This window comes from Lacerta agilis, chromosome 11 (genome assembly GCF_009819535.1).
Source record: "Lacerta agilis isolate rLacAgi1 chromosome 11, rLacAgi1.pri, whole genome shotgun sequence".
Lineage (NCBI taxonomy): Eukaryota > Metazoa > Chordata > Lepidosauria > Squamata > Lacertidae > Lacerta > Lacerta agilis.
In genome coordinates, this window is record NC_046322.1 from 8,159,071 (window position 1) to 8,175,780 (window position 16,710).

The following is a 16,710-nucleotide window of genomic DNA, read 5'->3' on the forward strand; positions in this document are numbered from 1 at the left end:
TGCACACAACAGTTCAAAGAAGAATAAAAGTGTGTTATGTGAGAGAGCAGTTTGAAAAAGAGAGAGATCTCTTTCTCAGGGGATCTTAAGAACACAGGAAGCTGCTTACAGTAGTACCTTGGTTCTAAAACTTAATCCGTTCCGGAAGTCCGTTCCAAAACCAAAGCGTTCCAAAACCAAGGCGCGCTTTCCATAGAAAGCAATGCAAAATGGATTAATCCATTCCACACGTTTAAAAACAACCCCTAAAACAGCAGTCGAATTATATTAAAAAAATTAAAAAAATTGTCCAGTAGCACCTTAGAGACCAACCAAGTTTGTTCTTGGTATAAGCTTTCGTGTACATGCACACTTCTTCAGACAGCAGTTTATCATGAATTTTACTATAACGAGACCATTGATCCATAAAATGAAAGCAATAAACAATGTACTGCAGTCACACAATCAATCAATCAATCAGTAGCTGAACTGGGTGCCACACAGTCACAAAAACAAACAAACAAAAAAGTCGCAAAAACAAAAACGAAAAATAAATAGCAAAAACAGACAGACCTCAGTGTAACACTCAAACGGAAGTGTGACACTCAAATCAGAATCATAACACTCAAAACGGAGCACATTCGACTTCCCAAAAAAGTTCGCAGACCAGAACACTTACTTCCGGGTTTGCAGTGCTTGGGTTCCAAATTGTTTGAGTACCAAGGCGTTCGAGAACCAAGGTACCACTGTGTACAGAATCAGACCATTGGTCTAACTAGGCTCAGTATTGTCTCCACTGAGTGGTAGCAGCTTCTCCAGTCTTCCAGACATTCCCAACCCTACCAGTGTGGTGTAGTGGTTAAGAGTGGTAGACTTGTAATCTGGTGAACCAGCTTCGCATCCCCGCTCCTCCACATGCAGCTGCTGGGTGACCTTGGGCTAGTCACACTTCTCTGAAGTCTCTCAGCCCCACTCACCTCACAGAGTGTTTGTTGTGGGGGAGGAAGGAAAAGGAGAATGTTAGCCACTTTGAGTCTCATTTGGGTAGTGATAAAGCGGGATATCAAATCCAAACTCTTCTTCTTCTTCTACCTGGAACTGCTGGGGATTGAATTTAGGACCTTCTGCATAAAAAGCAGATGTCCCCAGATCGTCTTCTAGATCTCAGATCTCCTTACCTGGTAAGAGTGCCTGTTTTTGACACCCATTTATGTTCCATTGACATATTTGCAAATTAAGTAAATATTGCTGGGGGGGGGTAGGGATTAAGGACTCAGTGTTGTCTTACTTTAAGGAAATCAAATTCAGATTCTGATCCCTTGGAACATCTGACCGTTTGGGTGATGTGTGAAGCATGCCACAATGGTGTTAGAATCACATCAATCTGTGCTGGATTATCGCTGTGGCTAATAATAATATGGTTGATCTTTTCAGTTGGCCATACTTCCAAGTGACCACACTTAACTCTTAAATCAATGAATGAATTACAGTATTATTCTCCAAGCAAGGCAGTGAATTGTTTGATATTGTTCAAAGGCTTGGTCTGCTCTGTTCATGAATAATAAGCCTTCCCGTACAAAAAAAAGAAATTATATATGCCAAGTCAAATTACACACACACACAAATGCACACACACACCCCTCTTATTTAGCTTTTTTAAGCATTCAAAGGATATACTAAGACTTAGCTATCCTATAAATCAGTACTGAGCAAGAAAATGTGGGAGAGTCAAAACTAATCAAAGTGCCCATCTTCAAAATGTAAAAATATAAATCAAAATAGCTGAGCCCCCCATCCCACTTTGCCTCTGAACTTTAACTTTATTTAAAAGCAACACTATGCTTTTTGTTTACTGTTTAGCCCAATATCCCCTTTTGAGCACCTCACAATTCCCACATGGTTTTCTAGCTCTGTATATATGTGTGTGCGCGCACACACCACACAAAGACGCATTTCTTTAAAAAAAAAAAAGTATTTCTAAACTGCTTAATGTTTCAAAATCTCCAAACATGCAACATAAAAGCAACGGAACCGTATCATAAAAGCAGGGGCGCAACATAAACACCAGTAAAAGAATTTTATAAAAAACTGATAAAAAGACGATAATAGCAGGATCCAATCCTTTGAGTTAGAAGCAACTGAGGGGTGATGCTTCACCTACGGCAGAGGAAATGGCACAAGAACTTGCAAACACAAGAAGAGCCCTGCAGGATCAGGCCAGTGGCCCATCTAGTCCAGCACCCTGTTCTCACAGTGACCAACCAGATGCCTGTGGGAAACATGCAAGGAGGACTTGAGTCCAATGCCTTCTCCCAACCTGCAACAATTCCAGCAACTGGTATTCAATGGAGTTAGAACACAGCCATTGCGGCTATTACTTACCGTATATACTCGAGTATAAGCTGACCCGAATATAAGCCGAGGAACCTAATTTTCCTACAAAAACCTGGGAAAGCATATTGACTTGGTTTAAATTTTTTTGTTTGTTTAATTTTTTTTATTAATAAATAACTTTATTTCAAAATATTTTAAAAGAATACATTCACACACAAATATACAACAAAGAACATGCAAATCATACAATACAAACACCATCACAAAAAGGATAACCAATAACCCCCCAAAAAAACAACAAAAAATGAAAAAAATGAAAAAATGAAGAAATAAAAACAATGACTCCCCGTCATTTGTATATCATTTCCCTCTACGTTTTAACATTTCTTACTTTTCCTCACCATACAATACAATACAATACCACCATCTAGCAAATGCATCAATCTTTCATATAATATACTATCCATCTATATATTCCCTTATTTGTCTCATTCTAGACAAATCACCAATTCTGTTTTTATACCTTCTTTAATCAATTTAATTCTTTAATCTTTAATCACATATTTCCACTCGCTTTTGATTTTTTGTTTTGGGACATTTCTAATCGCTGCTGTCATCTTCGCTAACTTCATATATTCTACTAATTTAATCTGCCAATCCTCAATTGTTGGGATCTTCTCCCCTTTCCAATTTTGAGCAATCAACATTGACTTGAGTATAAGCCGGTTCACCTTTGCCACTGTGGAGGAGGAACGAGCAGCCTGAAAGCAGCACTTCGGGCTGCTCCTTCCTCTTCCTCCTTTGCTGCTGTGGAGCTCACCCCGCCGCGGGGTTTCGAACCGCCATTCTTCTGATCGGCAAGCCCTAGGGCTCTGTGGTTTAACCCACAGCGCAATGTTCCCTTGTGTTATACAGATTAGGCTGGGATCCTGTCCTGTTTAAGCAGGAGCCAGGGAAAGTGAGCACCTGTGGGGTTTTAATACTTCCTTAACTGATAGGCTTTCTGCCTTCCGGGGTCTAAAGTTTGCATTTATGCGAGCAGTTCAGGAATGGAACAAGCTGCCTGGGGAGAGTAAAGAACTGCCGTTCTTGTACGCTTCTTAAGGAATGGTTGACTGGGGTGAGCGGGCGGCGGCACGAGCAGAGAGAAAGGGCTTCTTTCTCACCGCTCCCACCACCCGCCTCACTTGAGTATAAGCCGAGGGCAGCTTTTTCAGCACAAAAAATGTGCTGAAAAACTAGGCTTATACTCAAGTATATAAGTAATTCATAAAAATTTATACAGCCTTATTCTTCTTCGTTTGTACACATCCATCTTTGGATTTACAAGCTTTCTCCATTGATCTCCATTGATTTCTGTGGCTTGCTCCTTACATCCACGCAAGTCCTGCTGTTCATTTGAGGTCACCCATCCATCGCATTGGTGGTCATGAACAGTTGAGGGAATTGGGTATGTTTAGCCTGGGAAAGAGGAGACTGGGAGGTGGTGTGATAGCTATCTTCAAATATCTAAAGGGCTGTCTCGTGGAAGATGGAGCAAACTTCTGTTCTCCTGCTCTGGGGGGTAGGACTCGAACCAATGGCTTCAAGTTACAAGAAAGGAGATTCCGACTAAACCTCAGGAAGAACCTTCTGGTGGTAAGAGCTGTTGGACAGTGGAAAGGACTCCCCTGAGAAGTTGTGGACTCTCATTCCTTAGAGTTTTTAAAACCAGGTTGGATGGCCATCTGCCATGTATAATCTAGTTGAGATTATTGCATTGCAGGGGGGCCAGACTAGAAGACCCTTGGGGTCCCTTTCAACTCTATAGTTCTATGATTCTGTGATTCTATCAGTCTGAATTGCCCCGTGTCCTGCATATGTCAGTTTTAACATTGCAGCCTTTTCCACTTCATCCATAACTTTTAATCTTCATCATACCCATGAATTGATAGCCTTATCCTCTGGGAAACTGTCTAGTCCTCTTTTGAAGTCATCCAGTTTAATGACCATCACTTCCTCTTCTAGGGTATTGTGTCAGAAGTACAAAAACTCCCCAGGTGATCAGAGGGATCTTAAAGGTCTATACAGAGGGGAATGGACTTCCATTTAGGTATTTGCATACAGTAGAGCAGCAAGAACTAGACCTCTGGGCTGACGTTCAGAATCCAGTAGTCCAACGGAAGTCCACATGATCAACTAGAGAGCAACAGGTGATGGGGCTGATGATAATGAGATGATGATGAGAGCAATAGATGATGGGGGAAGCCAGAGCCTAGCTGATAATGGTCTCTGCAACATCCTTTCTTTCTTCTTTGTTGTTAAAAATGTTCCATATTCAGGGGTAGATGCCATGGGGCTCATAGGACCACCTAGTAAGGGGCAGGGCTGGCAGGATCTGTCAGAGGAGGATCCAGAGGAAGGAGGGAGGAGACCTCAAGCAGTGACCTGGGAGAGAGCTCCACCACTAGTTGCTGAACATCCCAGGAAGGGAGGAGGAGAAGCCATCTCAGTCTCTGGTTAGCCAATTGATGGTGCAGAAGTGGAGGGAGAGATGGAAGCATGGACTCAGGTCCTGTTGCCAAAGATACACCAGCATTTCTCCTGGAGTGAACCAATACACACATACACACACACACACACACAGGAACTCATGCTTGCATGCAGTGGCGGAGCAAGCCTCCGCGCCGCCCGGGGTGGCACCACGGAGGCACCCCCATGGGGGCGGGGCACCACGGCGCTTGCGTCACGACGTCACTGCACATGCGTTGTGACGCCACGATGCATCAGTTGCACTGCGCATGCCCATAATTCCGGGCATGCGTAGTGGATCTGAGCCGGCTAGCGAGCGGCGGGTCGGGCAGCCCCACTACCTGCCGCTTGCTCCCCGGCTCCCCGCAGGAGCACCCCCCTCCCCTGGAACCCGGGGCGAGGTGTCCCCTATGCCCTGCCCTTCCTACGCCACTGCTTGCATGCAGTCTTGTAATGTACAAAAAACTATGGTAAAAATGGATTGTTGTTTTTTTTTTAAGAGAAAATAAGGAAAGCAGTTGAAAAAAAGATTGATAATGGTAACCATGGAAGGGCGGAGGGAAGTCGAAGGATTCAGGGAATGCCAAATGATGATGTTGATTATTAATGTTTGAATTTAAATTTGTTAGGTAAATTTTAATAAAAATATATTTAAAAGTCAAGCAGGAGGAAGTGTCCAGCTATTCTTAGCCATGTATCCTAAAGCTTCGTTTATAGATTTCTGACCCTTGTAACCCTACACTTTGAAACTAATGCTGAGAACTGTGCAGGAACTCTCCCTGAAGTCTGTTGCACGAGCGGAACAACCCATGTTTTTAGATTTCAGTGCTTTAAATATGTTTAATTGTGTTGTTTTGCCTTATCGGTGTTTGCTGCCTTGGGCTCCTTTGGGAGAAAGAGCAAGATATTTTTTTACAAAATTAATAATAGCAACAACAATAATAATGGGTTTTTTTCTCGCTTTTAAAATATCTAGTTCACCTCCCCAGTATTTAATCTTCTTAGCCATCTTCCCCACATCTCATCATCCTGGAGTGAAATGCAGGCCAGGGGATTTGTGAACATCATAAGCTCTTTTCACTAGCTCTTTTTCTCAGAAAGGATGGGATTCGGCCGCTCTGCTCAGCAGCTGGTTTTCCTGGAGAGCCGCTTTGGAAAGCTGACATCACAAGGACCCACACAGCCCATTCTGCGGAAGCCTAATGGAGACCTTGGGGCTTGCGTTTCCCAAACAGCATCCCTCTCGGTGCCATGTGGCAAACCATTCTTGAAGCAGCAGGGACTCCCCAGAGCAGATTGCCACCCTCTTTCACTGCTCAAACTGGGAGAGAGTCACAAGGGCTGATTAAGCCAGTGTGGTGTAGTGGTTAAGAGCGATAGACTCGTAATCTGGTGAACCGGGTTCGCGTCCCCGCTCCTCCACACGCAGCTGCTGGGTGACCTTGGGCCAGTCACACTTCTCTGAAGTCTCTCAGCCCCACTCACCTCAGAGTGCTTGTTGTGGGGGAGGAAGGGAAAGGAGAATGTTAGCCGCTTTGAGACTCCTTCCGGTAGTGATAAAGCGGGATATCAAATCCAAACTCTTCCTAAGTACTTAGGCCCCAGTATAGAAGCACTGTGAAACCACAAGCCAGGGTGAAACCTTGAGTCATGTAATCAACATATTAAAAACTGTATTTGAGATTTGGTGCTTATTTATACACATGCACCCAATTAGGGCCAATGAGGAATGCATCAGAGTCGAAATGTGTTTGGGTCAAATTCTTACCTCCAGTACAGTTGTTATACATTGGTTATTTAGTGAGTTATGGTGCTTTCTTAAAAGACTATTACCTGTCAATCACACAGTTTCATCCACATGTTTTTAAAATAGAGAATCATTTTCACTGGATTCATTGTCCAATGTCTGTGACTCAAGGCTTGATCCCAGCTTGATGTTTTGCAATTGTCTTGTCCCTTGGTGCAGAATCCCATTGTGCTCAGCCCAGTATAGAAGCAACCAGAATGTAAAGGGTAATAAATGCAGGAATCGGGCCCTGCAATCCTTCGTCTGAAAGTGGTTTGTTTCAACCCCCAGTTCCCTCATTCAGAGGGCCACCCCCCCCCCCAAATATGAATTCCCTAGGCTGAGAGATGCAAGCATTTGAAACTTACCAAAGATGCTTCGGCCTCCCACCACGTTATGTTGGGCACCGAGGTCACGGGTTGAATGAGCGTCGAGGGGAAGAAGGGGTTGTGGTGGCCAGTGGCGGCCACAAACATGCTCAGAGCCAGGTAATAAAGCGGGATATCAAATCCAAATTCTTCTTCCTCTTCTTCTTCTTCTTCTTCTTCTTCTTCTTCTTCTTCTTCTTCCTCTTCTTCTTCTTCTTCTTCCCTCACCAGATCTTTGGACCTCAGCCGGATCTGTTCAGCCTACCTTTTGCAGCAGCAGGAGAATCCTCTTTGCCATCTTCCCACTCCCAGAAGCTCCTCTCCAATGCGCCGTGTGCATCAGTCGTGATAAATCCCATGCGTGCCTGGCCTTATTAATTGAAACGTATTCTTTATTGCTTTCGGTACATTACATTGAATGCATCTAATGAATAACCGGCTACATCTCCCTGGGTTATTGTTTTACCACCCACCCACATAACAATTCAGAGCCGTGCTCACTCCAAAACTGGCGATGGGTGTGTTTTTTTCTTCTTCCCATTATCCGGCTGTTGGCTGATAATGTATCAAGCAGCCATAATGAAGCTTGATTTTCATACACCGTTGCAAATGAGAAGTGCTCAGAGCGACACGTTTTGATTAGCAGGCTAAGCAAAGCATGACACGGGGAGACTTATTTATTTGGAACACCAAGGCAGCTCTCCGCCGAGCAATTTATCTCCCCGGCGGGACCTGTTAAGCTGAGCCAATGGTCCTCAATGAGATCTAGATCATTTGAAAGGAGAAATTATTGTGCCAGGGAGTTGGGCAATCGTAAGAAGGCTGGCAAAGGAGAAAGTGAGGGAAGAAGCTGCTCCTTTTGCTATTAGGCTGGATTTACATTCTTGGCTGTTGCTGCAAATTAGTCAGTTTGACAACTGGGGCAGGATCCTGGCTCTTGCTGTCCTCCAGGGCCTGGGTAACATGCCAATTTTTGTGTGCTACTGAAAATGGGAAATAGGACAAAATGGGCCAAGCCCAGTCAGAGCTTCAAAGGAATACAGAAGAAGAAGAAGAAGAAGAAGAAGAAGAAGAAGAAGAAGAAGAAGAGGAGGAGTTTGGATTTGATATCCCGCTTTATCACTACCCGAAGGAGTCTCAAAGCAGCTAACATTCTCCTTCCCCTTCCTCCCCCACAACAAACACTCTGTGAGGTGAGTGGGGCTGAGAGACTTCAGAGAAGTGTGACTAGCCCAAGGTCGCCCAGCAGCTGCATGTGGAGGAGCGGAGACACGAACCCTGTTCACCAGATTGCGAGTCTACCACTCTTAACCACTACACCACACTGTTCCCGTGTACTGAGCCAGACACTTGGCCCACCTAATGTCTATACCAGATACGTCCAACAGGTAGATCGTGATCTACCGGTAGATCACTGGACATCTGTGGCAGATCACTGGTAGATCATTGGCTCCCCCCAAAAAGCAACAACTGTGGCTCCCCTAAAAAAAAGCTCAACATTTTACCTCCTCCCTGAAAAAACTCAACAACTTTGACCCAACCCCCCCCCCAAAATGGGCCTTCCTCCTTCCTAAAAGAAGCTCAACAACTTTGACTTGAACCCCCCAAAAGGAGTTATTAACTCTATGAGTAGATCGCAGTCTCTTGGGAGTTGGCCACCCCTGGTCTATACCATTGGTTTCCAAACTGGGCAATACCACCCCTGTGGGGCGGTGGGATTATCTAGCGGGTCACTATGGCAGGGGAAATTCTGGAGATGCAAATGGCAATCAAACTTCAAGGAGCTGGTACCACTGGGTTAAGTTCATCGGCTTTGTCGAATTAATTATTTTATTTGTTATTATTTATTAAATTTGCATACTGTCCTCCATCTGTAGATCTCTGGATGGTTTGCAACATAAAAATTCGAGATAAAAACACAAAATAGATAATAAAAACACGAACCAAAAAAACCACCCACAACTAAATTAAACTAAATAGTTTTAAGTTCCTCTTAAAGCCTTTATCTTTTTAGATACATCTCTGAAGTTTATAGACCACTTTGCTAAGGGAGGCCAGAAGTAACCTAGCTGATCTGCAATGTGTACATCTGGATTGTCTGTTCTGTTCTTTAGAACAACAAATTCAAACTTGGCTGCTGTCCTAGAGATTAAGCCCATTTCAGATCCTCCAAGTTTCCCTATTTTCCAGGGACGTCCCTGATTTGGAGAAGCCCTCCTGGTTTCTGATTTGATCCCAGAATGTCCCAGTTTTCCTTAGGATGTCCCTATTTTCGCTGGATAAATGTTGGAGGGCAGGCCATTTGGTCATTCAAATCAATGGCAAGGATCTGAAAACAAGTCCTGCAACATCAAACCAGCATGTTGTCTTTAGTGTCCTCCCAACGTCACTAAAGAAGCACTCTGGTGGCCATTTTGTTTCTCAGTTGTGGCTGAGAAGCTCCTGATGCTGGGAAAGCGGGTTCTCCTTCATGGGGAGCACGTGTTGCGGTGGGGGCCAGCAAGTCACCCCTCTGTTGCTGGGCGGGATTGTATAGATGGCCACTGCTGTGATTGGGCTCTGGGTGTTGTTGGGGAGATTTCTATGTTGCAATTTTTGATGGACAGCCCAGTGACTATATATTGCTTGGCTTGCAGCGTGATATACCTCTTTGCTGCGTGCATCGGATCACCCGCCCTCCCTCCCTATTATTAGGCCTCTGTGTATGACCTTGCTATGCCTGTCATGGGGTCGTCTGCTCTTGGGGCAGGGGCCTGGTAGGAATTTTTCCATTTGGCTGATTGGCTGGTGCCATCTGGTTTTCGCCTACTGCGTAGCAATTAGTCACAACTTGTAAGGTTGGCGGTTAGGCATTGGTTATTAATTGGTTGGTGGAGGGGCAGAGTTGGCTGTGGTTGCCCCTCCTATGCTGCTGCGCAGGGAATTCTGTTAAAGGAATCCAGGGGCTCGCCATGCTTGTCCGTATCCCCCGGTCGGGGGCCAGGGCCCACGCAAGAGCCACTGGGAGCATTAGGGGAGAGGTGAGGGTCAGACCCCCGGCTCCCATTCTCTCCCCAAAGTGTTTTCCCCTTTACTGACTCCACAGGCGGGTGGATGTCAGTTCTGTCCCCAACAGGACAGATAGTCTGAACCAATGCCTAAGCAACCACTCACTTATTTTGTATTTTAATAAAGTTGTGGCCAAAATTATGCCAAAAACCTTAAACTTAATTTTCTGTGTGAAGTGTGTTCCATTTGAGGGGTGCTTTCGGGACCTCGACACGCAAGTGGCATTCTCTCTCTTTATTGCTGTAAAATCATCTTGAATAATGACCAGATGGGTCTGTCAGGGCTGGATTCTGGTTTGAATGAGATCAAATGCCCTCTGGTGGGCCCCCTTCTTTGTTGGTGGGCCCTTGTGGTGGACCATTTCAAACCCCCCGCAACGGCCCCAGAGAGCTGCTTCATTCGCTACCTTATGGGGAATTATATCAATCCCTCTTCCCAGGGAACTCTGGGAATTGCCGCTCTCTGAGGGGAATAGGATGTCTCCTGACAGCTTAATGAACTTCAGTTCCCAGAATTCTTCAGGGGGTGCCAGGATTGTTTAAAGTGCTGTGACACTGTTTTAAAAGCATAGCACAGATGGGGCCTGTGGCTGTTACCATTTATCACGCTGTAAAAGCTTAAAACCAAGTACAAATCTTAAAATCTGGCCGCTAACTCTTGGTTAACCAATTCCTTGCCTTGTGCCTCTTCCCAAGCCTTAATCCCGGTGTCCCGTCTCTGTCTTCCGCTGGTCCGTCCCGCCTGCTGCATTTCAACCCTGTAACCATCTTATTAGAATTATTATTTTTTCCAAATTTGGTTTTTATAGCAGCATTCATCCACTTTTCCCATGGGAGAGTCTGAACCTATTTCTCTCTTTTTCTCAACCTCCTCTCCCCCGCCCCAACCCCGTAAATTGTGTGTTTGCAGGAGGGGGGGGGGCGGAGAGGAACCTTCAAGGCTTGATACCTGAACAAAATCGGACGATAAACTTCTGCCACCGCGGTCTGACATACGGGAGTGCAACGCAAAGTCTGCTCGTTATGGCTTATATTTACGGCAGATCATTAAGTTACAACCTGGCCACATGCCGCAGCCAAAAACGTGTAGCATGGCACATGTGATTCTAATTAAGGGGTGTGTTTTTTTGTTTTGTTTTTTTTGAAGTTCCTCTGAATATTTATTTTCAGGGGATTTAGTGCACAGAACGATTAAAGTTTCTTCTTGTTAGGGGTGCTTTGACAATCTTCAGAAAAGGGATGTGAACCTCCCCGTGTGTGTGTGTGTGTGTGTGTGTGTGTGTGTCATCTATTTTAAAAAAAATTAAGATACAAAGGGCGCCTTTGTTTTCAAAATGGTCCGCGTCCAAAATTTGCGACCATAATTTTGTTTATAGGAAATCCTTTATAATGTTGGCTTAGCATTTCCATATGGAATTCTCCCAGGGCTCGCTTTCTTTTTTATTATTATTATTTGGATAAGGCCGGAGAAAAGTGAATGTACATTCCAAAGATGCAAAGTCATTCCGGATCAGATTCAAGAGATCTTGGCAGGAGTTGAAAAACACAGATGCACTGTTTTAGGGTCTCCTGCTGTGTAACCTCCAGCTGAGCCTGTCTGGTTGAAGCACTTTGTAAAATCATGAAAACCCTATTATAGGCATGAAATATGATACACGGCGGGTTTTTGTGTGTGTGTTTTTTTCTTCCAGGCCAACTTTCCACTGAACTGTCCATGAAGATTGAATTTAGCTGGCTCGGTTTATATCCCAGATTGCTATGTTTTATCATATCGTTTATTACATGATCTCACAACGTAATAGCTAGTTCCCAACATTCGATCGCTTTGTCACACTGGCTGAAAGCTCGAGGGTCGGTCTCACTTGAGTATCCCCAACAGCCCATTGCACCACACCAGGAAACAGAACCCAGGGTAGGGCTAAGCAGATAAGAGGTTGGGACTCAGCAGGTGGGAACTGCTATAATAATAATAATAAATTTTTATTTATACCCCCCCTTCCCAGACAAAAACCGGGCTCAGGGCGGCTAACACCAATTAAAATCACAGCAAAAACATAAAAAACCAATCAATTTAAAATACAGATTAAAATACAAATTTAAAAATTCAAAATTAAAACTGCAATCTCATTTTCAAATAGCCCACCAATAAAAGAATGAAGCATAACTATCAAACAGAAACCATCCCAAAGGCCAGGTGGAGCAGCTCCGTCTTGCAGGCCCTGCGGAAAGATGCCAAATCCTGCAGGGCCCTGGTCTCTTGTGATGGACTGTTCCACCAAGTCGGGGCCAATACCGAGAAAGCCCTGGCCCTAATTGCTAATGGTCAGCGTTGCTGTCCAAAACGACCTGAACACACCAGGCTGAGGAAGGCTTCATCAAATCATCGGATTGTAGAGTTGGAAGGGACCACGAGGGTCGTCGAGCCCAACCCCCTGCAAGGCAGAAAGCTTTTTGCCCAATGTGGGGCTCGCACCCATTGACCTGAGATGAAGAGTCTCGTGCTCTACTGACGGAGCTGCCCAGTTGCTTCTTTAGCTCATCGCAATCTTGACCTGTAAGGCCAACAAAGACCTATTGATAGCACCTACCTTCCACGAAGCGGTGTTCTTGGCTTCCTGCTGTCAGGCTTTGGGGAATAGGCTTCTGGAGCACGGCTGATGTGCAAATCACCAGCTGTTTTCATATCAGACATCTATATAATCACTTACAAAAGTCAAGCGAGCAAACACTTGGGTGGATGCATGTTTGCGGTTCAGAGAGATCCTTCTATAAATTATTATTATTATTATTATTATTATTATTATTATTATTATTATTAATTGGCCAAGTACATTTTTCAATACACTCGGAATTTGCTTTGGCTACATTACAATGTAAAATACATTATACAAACAATAGTAATTTACAGAGCAAGAGCCGAGGCTGCCCTTCTCGGCGCCTCTTAAGCTGTGTTGGTGAGTGTAGGCCCGCCTCCTAGGCCTGATGGAGTTGGCCGGAGGAGGGAGCGGTCTTCCCAGACACTCACAGCAGCAGCAACAGCAGCAGTATTCCGGAGGCTTCTCTGGAGTCTCTTAAGCTGTGGCGGTCGGTTGAGTGTAGGCCCGCCTCCTAGGCCCGATGGAGTTGGCCGGAGGAGGGAGCGGTCTTCCCAGACACTCACAGCAGCAGCAACAGCAGCAGGGGGCTTTGCAGATTCTGCCCACCCCTGTAATTAGAGCCTTCAGCTTTCAAAGCCCCACCAATATCCTCCAACCTGCGACACAACTGCTAGATGATTTCTACCAGCCCAGGTGATCTTTACAATCTCTCCACTGCAATTCCCTTCACTGCTCGCCGCTCTGAATGGGGGAGCAACATGATGGTGGGCAGCACTAAAGCAGCAGTGTCTTATCTTCCAGCCATGATGTTTTATTTTCCCATCCGGGAACAATGAAGAAACCCCCAGGATACTCCAGTGTCTGGCTCCACCACTGCTCTGTACATCTGGCTTCACCGAGCTACAGCATGTCCAGCTGCGATGTGCAACCCCCCCCCCCCCCAAGAAGCTTCCCTGATCCTATCTGTTATTTTAACATCGCTCAAAATTCCAGCAGATGTCCTGGCTGAGCATCATCTTCCAAGCCTACGCTGGATTTCACTTGAAATGAAATTCAGTTGCAGCTCTAAGCCAGACATAGGCACACTCGGCCCTCCAGATGTTTTGGGACTACAATTCCCATCATCCATGACCACTGGTCCTGTTAGCTAGGGATGATGGGAGTTGTAGTCTCAAAACATCTGGAGGGCCGAGTTTGCCTATGTCTGCTCTAAGCTGTTCAGAAATAATCTGGGGTGAATGATGGATGGTGGGTGGCTTCAGATTGGATGGGGGGCTGTGTGTTGAGATCTCTGCACTGCAGAGGGTTGGACTAGATGACCCACAGGGTCCCTTCCAACTCTACAATTCTGTTATTCACCTTCTGGTGTTTTCCAACCTACCTGCCCTCTTGGTGGTAGCTATTGGTGGTAGTGCTGGTTATTGGTTCCTAGCATAAACATTATGTGTTAAATTTTGCACTTGAAATCAGAACTTGAGGTGGCACTCTCTTAATTTCTTTTATATGCTTCAGCCCAGCATTTTTGTAAATGGGGGGGGAGCTTTATGCACATCTTCATCGTCTCTGGTATACACAGAATCCCACCAACATTGTGTTTGCCCAGGTACTGAAATTCATACACTGAAATTAGAGCTGGGTGGAAGCAAAATACACATTTTTCATTTAATATTGGGGAGTTTGCAAGAAGGCTATGAACAAGGGTGAAGGTTTTCCTAATTCAGAGTGAGAGCTAGTCTTGTTATACGGCATAATCACAAAGCCAGTTCAGAGTGATGGCAGGGATATTTGCCTTCACTCTGAATTGACTCCATGGCATCACCAAATCCGAATGGCCATGCAACATTTTGACATTATTACAGCGCAGGTGGCACTGAAACCACTGTTGAGATGGACAGCCAAGTCCAGAAGGTGAGGAGTTCACGGCATGCATCAAGCACATTTTTGCTGTGAAAATGTTGTTGGTAAAAATTTGGCGCTGCCCAGATAATGCTAAGGCTTTCCCCTGACATAATAAACACACATTGTGGCCACAAGGGGATGCTTTCATATTCACCATATGAAAACCAATGTGGTAAAATTTTATGGAAATGACTTCACCTTACCATTTCAATTACCTCTTAGATTACAGTTTTCCAAAGACCATTTGAGCTCTATATACATTGTGTTTTGGTCTCCAGTTTCTAATTTCTTAGACTTGCATTTAAAAAAAAACCATAACATAACATAACATTTCTGAGCCAATGCAGAACCTGTTATTCTTGGACTGAAGTCTTGTGTTTGGCTATGTTTTCCTAGGGCCATTTTATACTCTGTATTCACAACAGCCCCGTGAGCAATTAAAATCCACAAGGAGCCCTGATGTTCAGGAGAATGAAAGCTGACCTTTCCCCTTTTGGAATGTAGCAATCTCCGACCCGCTTGTGTCTGACTAAAAAGCCCAGGCCAAATTGTCCAAGAAAAGCACCTCTTAATATGGAAACTCCCTGTTTGACTGAAAGCAGTTTGAGATTCTTAGTTCATTTCCTATTGAGCTATAACTCACATCATAAAAACCATAACACACATTTGTTGCTCCTTTTCCTTTTATTCTTAATGGAAGGGAGAAGGAACTCCCTTGAGGTGTATCACTTTGTTGTTAAAACTGTCCCTGGGATGCAAGCAATTACAACCGTGCACATGTGCAAATCATGCCAGATTCAGGGATGTCAGCTTTTGGTTTCTCTCTGTTTCTCATTTTTCCATTCTGGTTTGCCACATTTCTGCTTCTGCAAGCCCTCACAAATAAAAAAATAAAAACCAGCATATCTCCTAATATAAGCATGCTTAAACGATTTTTTACTTACAAACACATAAGCAAGCAATTTCTTCCAATTATCCAATTTTCCCTACTATATTGTGCTATTGTATTTCATTCTCTGTGTCTCTGTGTCTCTCTCTCTCTCTCTCTCTCTCTCTCTCTCTGTGTGTGTGTGTGTGTGTGTGTTGTAAACATTTCTGGGTTGGAGACCCAGATTGCAAAATTCAGGGAAGTAGAATACTTCATTTGGGGAGGACCACATTAGTTAAAAGGTAAAGGGACCCCTGACCATTAGGTCCAGTTGTGGACGACTCTGGGGTTGCGGCGCTCATCTCGCTCTATAGGCCGAGGGAGCCGGCGTTTGTCCGCAGACAGCTTCCGGGTCATGTGGCCAGCATGACTAAGCCGCTTCTGGCGAACCAGAGCAATGCACGGAAACGCCGTTTACCTTCCTGTCGGAGCGGTGCCTATTTATCTACTTCCACTTTGACGTGCTTTTGAACTGCTAGGTTGGCAGGAGCTGGGACCGAGCAACGAGAGCTCACCCTGTCGCGGGGATTCGAACCGCCAACCTTCTGATCAGCAAGCCCTAGGCTCTGTGGTTTAGACCACAGCACCACCCGCGTCCCACATTAGTTAGGGTTGCCATATTTCAAGTTTTGCCCAAAGTTGTGAGCATCTTGCCTGATCCAGCAGGGTTCTTCTTCTGCTCTCATGGAATAACATACTGTAATAATAAAATAACAGTATTAAAGAGCAATCCTAAGAGGGCGGAAGAGGAAGATTCAATGGAGAAAGGAGCCATCAGGTCCAAAGTCTTGCCACTCCTGCATCTCCAGGATGCCAAGTTTTATTTCCAACCCTTTTCAGTCGGCCTTTCTGGTTCTCGGGGTGCACATGGCAGTAAAACGAGCATGCGAAAAGGCATCACATTAGATGGAAATGCATGGTGAAAATGTGCATGTTAGGGTCAATTAGTACTAAAATCCTGATGAATTTTCAGAGGGACTTGAAACCTGATGTAGGAGCGTGGCGAACGAAAACTTTGGGAAATGAGAAATGGGGAGAAACAGAAGTGGTGACAAATTTATCCATCCCTGATCATGACGTTATTCCTCCCATAGGGGGACCTTATGGGGGTGAAGGTATCTTCTTCTGTTTGTCCCCGCTCAACAAGATAATGACAAAAATCTACCGACAGCATACAAATCAATATGGCTAACCTGATCCAAAACACACACCCACCCCACTCACACAGAAAGCCAAAGATCAACACAGCCAACCACAAAGG